The following is a 10,481-nucleotide window of genomic DNA, read 5'->3' as shown; positions in this document are numbered from 1 at the left end:
CCCTTCCACTGCCCGTGCCCGCCATCCCTGGCGGATAAAACCGATACATCCCTTTTACAAACACGCGTGCGCCCGCTGCGCGAGCCTATACTGCCAGGAAAGATAGGGGAGGAAAGGGAAATACGCGGCATGTTTGTCTAGTCTCGGCCTCATTTTTTTCTTTCTATTTTCTTTCACGAGGATTTCGCGACAGCGTGTGCGTAATAAAGTGTTTAATATGGTGATGATCAGTATTGGATCGACAAGTGTTTCCGGCAGGATCGTCTCCGCGCTGAGCGTGCCGAGGCGTGGCCAGAGCGGCAGGCGCGGGGCGTTTCAATTTCCATGGCTGAACCCTATTTGGATGCAAATACACGGGCGCCATGCATGCGCCTTTAGGCCTCGTTCAGTTAGGACGAGAAAAAAATTGGGGCTGAAATGAGATATTTAAGTGATATCCTAAAGAGGTTCAGCAAAAGAGCGAAACAAGTAAAAAATAACAGCGTTTCAAACGTGTTTTTTTTTTTTCGTTTTGGCGCAAAACTCACTGACACTGAAAAAGAAATCAATTTTTATGAACTGCCTGGCTTTGCTCTCACGCGCCAACACTGCCACGCTAAAGTGAATATAAATGTCGAAACTGGGAACAGCATGATCACGGTGCGCGGTGGGCTTTTAATCTTCCTTCGCAATGAATCATCGCCTCACAAAAACCCCGTTCGTTCATCCTTTTGTGTGTACTATACCCCCTTCCGCCCCCGCGGCGCCCGCTGCGCCCGCGTCAGTCCGGCTGCATCAACAAGATCGTGCTTATCTGCCGCGACACTCGACGGACATGTATCATCGTTTTATGCAAATTGCCGGCCGTTGCGGAGGCCGCGGCAGGGATGGTAGTTTGCAACAGCGGCAGCAGGGTGTTTAAGTCTGACAAAATGAGGTGGGCGGTGACCAACGAACAGTTAGCGCGATAACCAGCCCCGGTGTATTCGAAAATGACTTTCTTTCTTCCGTTCTCAAACACTACTTCATTTGGTGACATATTTCTTTCTATGTGCGTGCACTTTCGTAGGAATGCAACCCAAATTTGACACTGTTTAGAAGGAAATCTAGGTAGGGGTACTTAAAGTGCAGTGAGAAAAAGACCGCGACTATGACGGAGTGTGCAGCACTACGTCACAGAACAGTCAAAAGTCCGCTTGGCGCCGTAAATGCTCAAGCCACGATGCTAGCTGTCGGTCCAGAGAACCAGCCATTCCACTGGTAAAATAAAGGTGTGAATTAACACCTTTCCAGGAGCGTTAAAGCCAAAAGGCGTTAACGTTTTAGTTTTTCCCACATATTTTCTGATGAAGCAAACCAAGGTTTGTCGAGTATTCAGCACAGTTATACTGTTGTTTTTCAAGTGTATGTTTGAACCTCGGTGTGAACAAAAACAAATTACCTTCACATCCCACATTTTCACCCCTGACCTGACCTGGGATGGCGCCACGCGTCGGGGTGCAGGGCCAGTGCGACACTTTTCCCAATAGCGCCAATGCACTTAAATGCGCATTAAATGCGCAATAAATGCTCATTAAATGCCCATGAAATTGAACGATATACATTTTACACGCAATTAAAATTTATTGTCCGCGTTAGGCGCATGAAATGCGCCTATGATGTATTACCTTCAATGCGCGTTTTTTAGCCGTCAGCGACTGCGTAGAATGGCTGGTTCCTTCCTTGGAGCGACAGCCAGCATCTCGCCACCAGCCCAGAACGTGGGAGGTCGGTGGTTCGACTCCAGACTCGGCAATATTGTTCGCTTTTCCATCTGGCGTTAGTGTACGGCCTCAGGGCCCCTCAAGTTTAAGTAGAATTGGAAAACGGCTCACCTCCGTTGGCTTGGTAGCTTTGGTGGCAGGGTCACTGTTACTAACGATTGGATTCGGCACTCGGGGTTGTGGGTTCAATACCCGCGTACCCCTCGGGACGGAAAAAGATAACAGTCCCGCGATCACAGAAGTCGACTGCTGTGGGATGAGGAAAGTACTCCCCATTTTATTTTATTTCTTTTACTTTTGAAGCCTGTCCCTCTTTGAAGCACATTCTTCTCAAATTTCAGCATATCGACAAGGCCGGAGAAAATTGGTTCGGACAAAACCTAGGTCGGACAGTACTTTGGGGGATTTTGGAAAAATAACCAGGTCGGAAAAAAAATAGGTCGGACAGTCTAGCTGCATCGCCCAAAATTACAGTCGCTGACCTGATGACATTTTGACAGGGCGCAGCGTAGACAGTTCCAGCAGACTTTTTTAACAGTAGTCTAAGCGCGACACACCACAAGCTCCGACTGCGCTTCTCTTTCCACCCCAGCTCCGCCCTTGCAGTGAAACGGTGAGACCGCATTGGGGCTGCGGGCTGATCTTTTGGCGTGTAGGTGATCATGAGAGAAGGGCGCCCTGGAGAAGAAGCTTTACAGCCCCTGGACCCCGCTTTTGGACCTGGGAAACCAATAGGCTCTGGCTGCGTTCATTTCTCGCACACGGCGTTGAGTTCATGAGATTCCTGACTGTTTTCCCTATAGAACTGTCTTTTGCCCGACTTTCTGCGATCAAAATTGCGCTTATCAGATCCGATCACTGAGCGCATTCGAGGTCGGCGGAGCCGGCGGCCGCCCTGGCTGCCAGCCGGTCTGGGCGGTTTCGCCCTGTTCGAGCTCGCAGCGCCCATATGTGTCGACCCAATGAGTTAAGATTTGGTACCTGGGGGTTTTCGAGCATGCTGATTTCATTTCCGGTGTCAGATTTTACTTCCGGGGTCATCCTGGGGGCGTTATCGGGGACCTTGACCCTTGTGTTCCCCCGGCACGCCCCTAGGATGACCCCGGAAGTAAAATCTGACACCGGAAATGAAATCGGCATGCTCGAAAACCCTCAGGTACCAAATCTTAACTCATTGGGTCGACACATATGGGCGCTGCGAGCTCGAACAGGGCGAAACCGCCCAGACCGGCTGGCAGCCAGGGCGGCCGCCGGCTCCGCCGACCTCGAATGCGCTCAGTGATCGGATCTGATAAGCACAATTTTGATCGCAGAAAGTCGGGCAAAAGACAGTTCTATAGGGAAAACAGTCAGGAATCTCATGAACTCAACGCCGTGTGCGAGAAATGAACGCAGCCAGAGCCTATTGGTTTCCCAGGTCCAAAAGCGGGGTCCAAGGGCTGTAAAGCTTCTTCTCCAGGGCGCCCTTCTCTCATGAGGTGATCATAAAAAGGCGATACAATGCGGCGGTGTGCCGGGGCCGCCTGGTTCTCCTGCAGGACTGAGGGAGATAAGGAGTCGGTAGTTTAATGACGGCCGCCATCTATTTAACGACGAGCAGCGAGTTTATACGCAATTTTCTGACGAGAACTGCCCTATTCTTATTTTACTTTCACTTGCGCGCTATGCTGCCATGATGACGATGGTTTTTAACGGAAAGAGCGCCACTTCCGGTGCTGAAAACGCGTGTCCGGGGAGGCTGTTAATGCTGATGCAGGAGGCGTTGAAACAGCGTTAAAAACAGAACGACACATCATTAAAGTGGTCAGGTCATTTCTGCCTATCATTTTCAAAATTGCATACGCAGACAGAAGTATAATAAAATACACGCTTCTAACAGAAGGCAAAGAACATGCATGTCACACGTAGCAGACATTTTGGAGCTGTGTCGCACACATTTTTTATTTTATCATTTGGGTTTTTTCCCCGTTTCTTTTTTATTTAGCAGGGTGAGAACGGTGGGCTGCCCGAGAACAAGGCCCCTTTGCCAGCCTGTCTGCCCTCCACCCTCCCGCTGCCACTTGTGCTTCCTTGCTCTTGTGTTATGTTTCAGCATATTCAAGCTTGTTACTGGGTGACCAAAGTGAGGGAGAGGAAGAAGGGGGAGGGAGGGAAGGGGGGGGGGGGGGGCTAGAAGGGTCCGGTTCGCCCAGCTTCGTCATGAAGGCAACTTGACGTCTGTGTCGCCGTCTCTGAGCGAGAGAGAGAGAGAGAGAGACGGAGAGAGACAGACAGAGAGAGAAGGGCCAGCATCGTTTGTTATTGCCCCCTGCTCGTCCGCCCATCTGCGTGCCCGAGGAGGCCGAGGAGTGACCACGCCACGAGAGTCAGCAGACTCGACTCTTGCTTGCCACGGGGTGAAAGTTCGAGAAAGGTCGAAACACGCCGAACCAGTAAGCTCGCGCGAACACAGGTGGACGCTGCATGCTGACGTGCAGCGAAGGCGTTGGCAGAGCCTGCAGGTTTCCTTTTTTAAAATGAAAAAATCGAGATAACAACTTTAGCAAACAAACGAGGTTAGAAAAGGACGCACTGCACGTATTAAATTCTACGCAGACAACCCCCCCCCCCCCTCTCCAAAAAAATACACGACAAAAACAAACAACGACGTGACGTCGTCAGCACAACAAACGTAGACTGACGCTCCGCGGGCCGCGGCCCAGGCGTTACTTACCGTTCGATCGTTACCGGTCGCACTACCAATTACCGTGACATCGTTACGGCGGCCGGGTCGTTAGGGCAACGACATTGACGAGGTCTCTGACGAGGTTGCGCTGGGGTAGTGCAAGCGGCAAGCAGTACACGGCTGGGGGGGGGGGGGGGCAAATACGGCCAAATATCCCAACAGACTGAAGGGTGCGAGAATATTGGTCGGGTGGGAGTGAGATAGCACGGGCAAAAAGAAGCAGGGCCAGGTGTGAACAGACCTCGCCTGACTCGGCAAAGGAACATAGAGGCAGGGGAGCGTGATGGGAGGACCCCCTTCACTTTTATCCGCCCCCTCTACCCCAACCTACCACGGAACCGTTCGAGTGGCAGAAGACACGTGACGTCACAAAAGACTGTACTGGGAGACTATAACGACCGAGGGGCAAAAAAAACGGAAAAAGAAAGGGACACAGTAGTAGGAGGGGGGAAATGTACAGCGAAGCGCAGCGATATCGGTAAGTAGCGAGGCAGTGTGGGCGACTTTTCACTAAAGGATTTTCCCCCTGGAGCGTCATTCCCCCGCGACTGTAAAAAAAATGCACATGTACGGTACACTCTGGAAAATCAAGATCACATATTTTTGTATAAGCAGAATTCACTAAAAAGAAGGAACTAAATAGATCCTTTCAGGTCATTTCATCAAGATTTTTTTAAAAAGTGATTATTGGTTTGTAAAACTTAAACCGACGCGTCCTAACATCAATGCCTTATCTACGGACCGAGTACAGTCAGGCAACAAATCAATCCCCCACGGGTACCGTTTGCGTCTGCCACCACCTGCCGACGCAGCGTTAATTGCATCGATTTTCTCTGTGGGGCCCCTGACCGACGCCGGGCCGGACGCCCAGCACCGCGCCCCCGCGCCGGCGAGGCCGAGGGCAGGCCGAGCGCCACGCCCCCTCACACACGGCCTGGCCCCGCAGGTGCCCTGCACCTGCCGGCTGCTGCCCGCCCGAGGGCCCGGCCCCAGCCCGGTCAGCGCCCGGGCGGCGGGCAGCGTGGTGCCCGCGCGAGTGTGGCGGGTCGGCCTACCCTGCAGTTGACAGGCGCGCACGGCGAGGCTCGCGGCAACCACTCGAAACAATTGTACAGTCGCAGAGAAAAGTTCGACCATCTATGGGGATAAAAGTCTCTTTAAAATTACTATATATTTAGTTAATATTTACCAAATAAGTTATAAAATTATGACACCCCAATCTTGCTCGCGTCAATGTATATCAAGAAGATACTTAATGATTAAGCATTGTAATTTTACGATCATTGAAAATTTTCAGGTAAAACCTACGGCAATCACGAAGCGGGTTCATTCTGTTCCCTATGGATAGAGACAGACGCTCTGCTCTCTCTGGGTCGCAACTGTTTCCGATAAAATAAGAACATTTGATTACCAACACTGGTCCACCCCGCTGGGTCTGCCGCATGGGTACCGCCAGTGCTGCCTGATGTATCGGTCGACCTGCAGCCGGCTGCTGCTGCAGGTGCGGCTGCAGCGTTGCCAACCCGAAGCCATCAGTTTGAATTGTTGTGGTGGCAGCCGTGCGGTGGGCATCCCCCGGGCGCCACTCACGCGGGGGGAAAGAATTTATTTCTCCCCCGTTGCATCGAGGAGAAGAGGTAGGAGGGGTCCATCCCCTCAGGTATCGAAAAACGATCGTTTTTTTTTCTTTCGTCTCCACGACGCATTATGGGAAAGAAAAATCTGAACGCGCATGGTCACCGGCTACCTGAGAAATCCACACGGACAGCAGCGAAGACGGGAAGCGGGAGAAGAGAGAGAGAGAAGGGGGGGGGGGGAGAAGGAGAGAGAGAGAGAGAGCAGAAGAGTTACACCGGGTCCATTCCGCACAACTAATTCCCGCCTTAAGTGGAGACTGGGTTAACCGGCGCATGTTCGGCTAACTGTCGCCCAGAGAGCAGCACCAGCTGGTGACACCGTGTCAGCAGGGCAGGGCGCGTGGGGACGGGGCAGCATGTCGGCTCCGCAGCCGTGCAGCACGAGCCAGAGGGCGCGCACATGCAGCCTGTCGGACATGCCATATGCGGCCATCGGAGGCGCCAGGCGCCGGCTCTGCAGACAGGACTCTCTCACTCTGACTATCTCTCTCTGCGTTCGACCGCGCTCCAATTCATTCCCCCATACAGCGGGACGGTGCAGAACAAAACCTTTCGCCGACAATGGTATAGCAGCATTTGTCGACACGGCCACGACGGTATGGGAAATACTGACAGCGGTCAGGCGGGCCGTATGGGGCGGGGTAGTCGAGCCTCTCAGTGATCGGCGCCGCGATAAACAGTCGTCTTATCTTCGCCTGTCAACACATTACCACCCTTAATGGTCGCGGCACACAACCTTCGACGGGAGACGGCCCTCCCCCGCCTTATTCCCCCTATTCTCTCTCTCTCTCTCTCCTTCTCTCTCTCCCTCCTGTCCTTTATTCTCACTTTCTTTCTGGCCCCCGCCCCTCTAACGTGGCCGTCGCATGCCTGGACAGCATTCCCTCTCGCTCGTGTCCGTTATGAGACATTCGACTGATTGCCCGGGCCTCGGGCCTTCCGTCGTTCCCTCGCGGTGGGCGGGAGCGCCGGCGGGAGCCAAGGCAGGGGACTGCGAACTGGTGGTACACCGTGCAGTACAACGCCAACACATAAAACACAGCGCGGGAATAAAACGCACTCAGAAATGCTGTCAGCAGAGCAGAAATACAGTTGCAATGAACAAAATTTACTTTTTGAGGCAATACCGAAACGTTGAAATTTTAAACTGATGATAATTTGTAGAGCAAAATTATCATGTATCAACATGGGTTAGTCATTATTATCAACAAGAGTTTAGTTGATGGGGAGCTAAAGTGGAGCTAAAGTTACCTAAAGCAAGCTAAAGTTGAGCTAAAGTAAATTAAAGCGAGCTAAAGTGGAGCTAAAGTTACCTAAAGCGAGCTAAAGGAGAGCTAAAGTTACCTTAAGCGAGCTAATGGGGAGCTAAAGTTAACTGAAGCAAGCTAAAGGGGAGCTAAAGTAAACTTAAGCAAGCTGAAGGGGAGCTAAAGTTACCTAAAGCGAGCTAATGTGGAGCTAAAGTTTACTGAAGCAAGCTAAAGGGGAGCTAAAGTTAACTTAAGCAAGCTAAAGGGGTGCTAAAGTTACCTAAAGCAAGCTAAAGTGGAGCTAAAGTAAATTAAAGCGAGCTAAAGGGGAGCTTAAGTTACCTAAAGCGAGCTTAAGGGGAGCTAAAGTTACCTAAAGCAAGCTAAAGTGGAGCTAAAGTAAATTAAAGCGAGCTAAAGTGGAGCTAAAGTGGAGCTAAAGTTACCTAATGCGAGCTAAAGGGGAGCTAAAGTTACCTAAAGCGAGCTAAAGGTGAGCTAAAGTATTCTTAAGTCAGCTAAAGGGGAGCCAAAGTGAAATAAAATGAAGCTAAACGGGAGCTAAAGCGACCCCCCTTTCGTTGAGGTCTTTCTTTAGGAGGGGTACATTGATGGCAGCACTTTTGTACCCCCTTGAAGGACCGTGACTGGGGGGTGCAATGGGGGGTGCCAATAATTTACCTCATTCAAGAAAGGAACCAAGGGGGCACATTTATGGCACCATAAATGCAACCTCCTAGCTGATGCAATGGTGCCACGAATGTACCCCCTTTTTCTGGGGGGTACATTCCGGTACATTCATGGTTGGGGGTACACTCTTAGCTCTTCACCGGCCCCGGTCACTACTATTTAGTTTATTGGAAAAAACGGTTCGCTGCTGAGTTCGGGGAACGTAAACTGATGAGCTGTGTGGTGCCACAATGGCAATCAAATTTTCGAGAAAAGGGAGAATCGAGGGAGGAAACAAGTATGAGTGTTAAAGCATAAAATAACTTAGAAAATTGAATAAATTTGTATTAGAAATAATTATGAAAAAAACAACATCTGCGTTCGTGCATGAAATTTTAGTTGGCGTAAGAAATTTCTTTCACTGTTTTGTTTCTTAAGAAATTTCGTTTTTTTCTGTTCGTTCTCGCTCTTTCAGCCGCCTTTCGTCCGCCTGGCGGCGTCGAGGAAGCGGGTTGCAGTACCGACTTGTTGCTCTCCGCTCTAAGTCTAAATCGCGCCTGAAATCCTTCTTTTAGCTTCGCGGAACGTAGCTTCTGTGGGGGGATTGTACGGTATCAAGACCAAGCGATCAAATAATGGGAAGACGAGGCGCAACGAGAAGGGGGAGGGGGGAAACGCTTTCGGATGAGACCAATTCGGCATTGCATATTCGAATACAGTGCTGCTATTTTCCACTGCGGATCTCGGAGCGAGCGGGCGAGCGCGCTGCAAGGCGTCGCGGGAGATGGCTCTGGGGAGGGGGAGGGGGTGCGGGTGCACAATGGAGCGATGCCAAGAGCAGGTCTGTAGGAGACCCTCACGGCCTGGATTGCCCATTGAGGAGGAAGGTGGGGGAGGGGGGCGTGTTCACCACGCCTCGCCAGGCCCCCGCCGCACGGCCGCGCCCGGCCAGGCCTCTCTGCCCCGGGCCCCGGGGAGGCCACCCTGGGGCTATGAAAGATTTCGAGAGCGGCTAGCCACGGCCACTGGATTGAGAGGGTCACCTCAGCGCGCCCCTCCTCTGTGTGCTGCGCGCCGCGCTATGAGCCGAGGGGACTTCCCATTGTCCTCTTGTGTACTTTGTGATTCAGTCAAGAGCGAGTAGTAGCCCCCTCTGCTGCAGTGCGCGCGCGCACACACACACACGTCCCCGCTCTCCTTCTCTCATCCTATATCGTATATCCCCCTTCTCACTCCAGGTATCTGATTCCAGAGCCATATGTATAGGCCGGCGCCAGTGGCTGTCTGGGAACTTTTCCGAAACCATTATTCGTGTCCGTTTTGCTGCCAACGCCGCACTCCTGTCGGGCGCCAATGTGATAGATTGTCTCTTTACACAAATTAACGCATTGCGCAAAAGGAATGGAGTACAAATATTCGCCTGCATGAGGCACATACTACATCTTCAGCACAACTATAGTTAAACTACATTATTGTATGATTAATCCGACATAACTTTCCGCAAAATAAAACAACAAATAAATCTACTCAAGAAACAGCGACTTTTGCAATCTACTGGCATCTTTAATAATATTTCAACAGTTGCCACATGACATATGAATTCTCTCATATTTTCAATTTTTTTAAGTGTTTGGTAAGCCTTAAAATGCAAAGTGTGCGATTTAACTACACCTTCTCTTCCTCAAGTTCATCATATGTGAGGCAGCAGGTTCCAGGCGAACCTATGTAGGACCCGACCATGTCGCAGCGAAGGCGTCCCGGGTCTAGACAAGAGCGGGGGAGGAAAGGGGGGATTTTACATTTTATTCAATACCCGATGGGTTGAACTAAGAGGAGAGAAAGGGGAGAGCAGACAGCGGCGCACACCGACAGACGGAAGGGACAATTATGGAAATGTGCCAGAGCGTGATACTAGCTAGCGGAGGGGGGAAAGGGGGGGGGGGAGAGAGAGAGAGAGAGAGAGAGAGAGAGGGGGGCAGCCGTCATACTGGTCTACACCACACGGCTTTGGCTTCAACTTCCCTGCCATGCCGGTCTGGTGAGCTGCTGCTGTTGCCTCTCAGACCAGCCAGCTAAGAAAGCGAACTACTGGCCCCAGCAAGCAGAGAGAGAGGGGGGGGTTCGTGTGGCTGCAAGAGATGCAGATGACATCGCCAGGCGGGCCTTCCGAGGGCGAGGGGGTCAGGAGAGGGGAGGGGGGGGGGGGGGCAGCAGCAGGGCGGAAATGGAAGGTTAGGGGATAGGGGAGGAAAGGGTGTTGGCGTCTTAGCAGACATGTACCGGGCACTAGCACGTTGAGCCTGTGTGTGCGTGCATGTGTGTGAGAGAGGAAGAGTGTGTGTGTTTGTGTGTGTGTGCGCGAGGGGGAGTATAGACCCAGGACCAAGCTTCTGTTTTGTTCTGAAGCGAAACAGCGGAAGAAGGGGAGGGAAGCGTGGACGGACCGGGAAAAGGGGCC

General features: G+C 51.7%; 1 protein-coding gene across 1 annotated transcript in view; it reads right to left on the bottom strand.

Moving 5' to 3' along the window:
* The window catches only part of LOC127751300 (uncharacterized), a 174,135-nt gene that overhangs the window by 51,576 nt on the left and 112,078 nt on the right, over positions 1-10,481 (bottom strand). The window lies entirely within an intron of this gene.

The sequence above is a fragment of the Frankliniella occidentalis genome, unplaced genomic scaffold (genome assembly GCF_000697945.3).
Source record: "Frankliniella occidentalis isolate FOCC.00 unplaced genomic scaffold, Focc_3.1 Scaffold1, whole genome shotgun sequence".
Taxonomy (NCBI): domain Eukaryota; kingdom Metazoa; phylum Arthropoda; class Insecta; order Thysanoptera; family Thripidae; genus Frankliniella; species Frankliniella occidentalis.
Note: the sequence above shows the minus strand (reverse complement) of the source record. Positions and strands in the feature narration are given on the sequence as shown.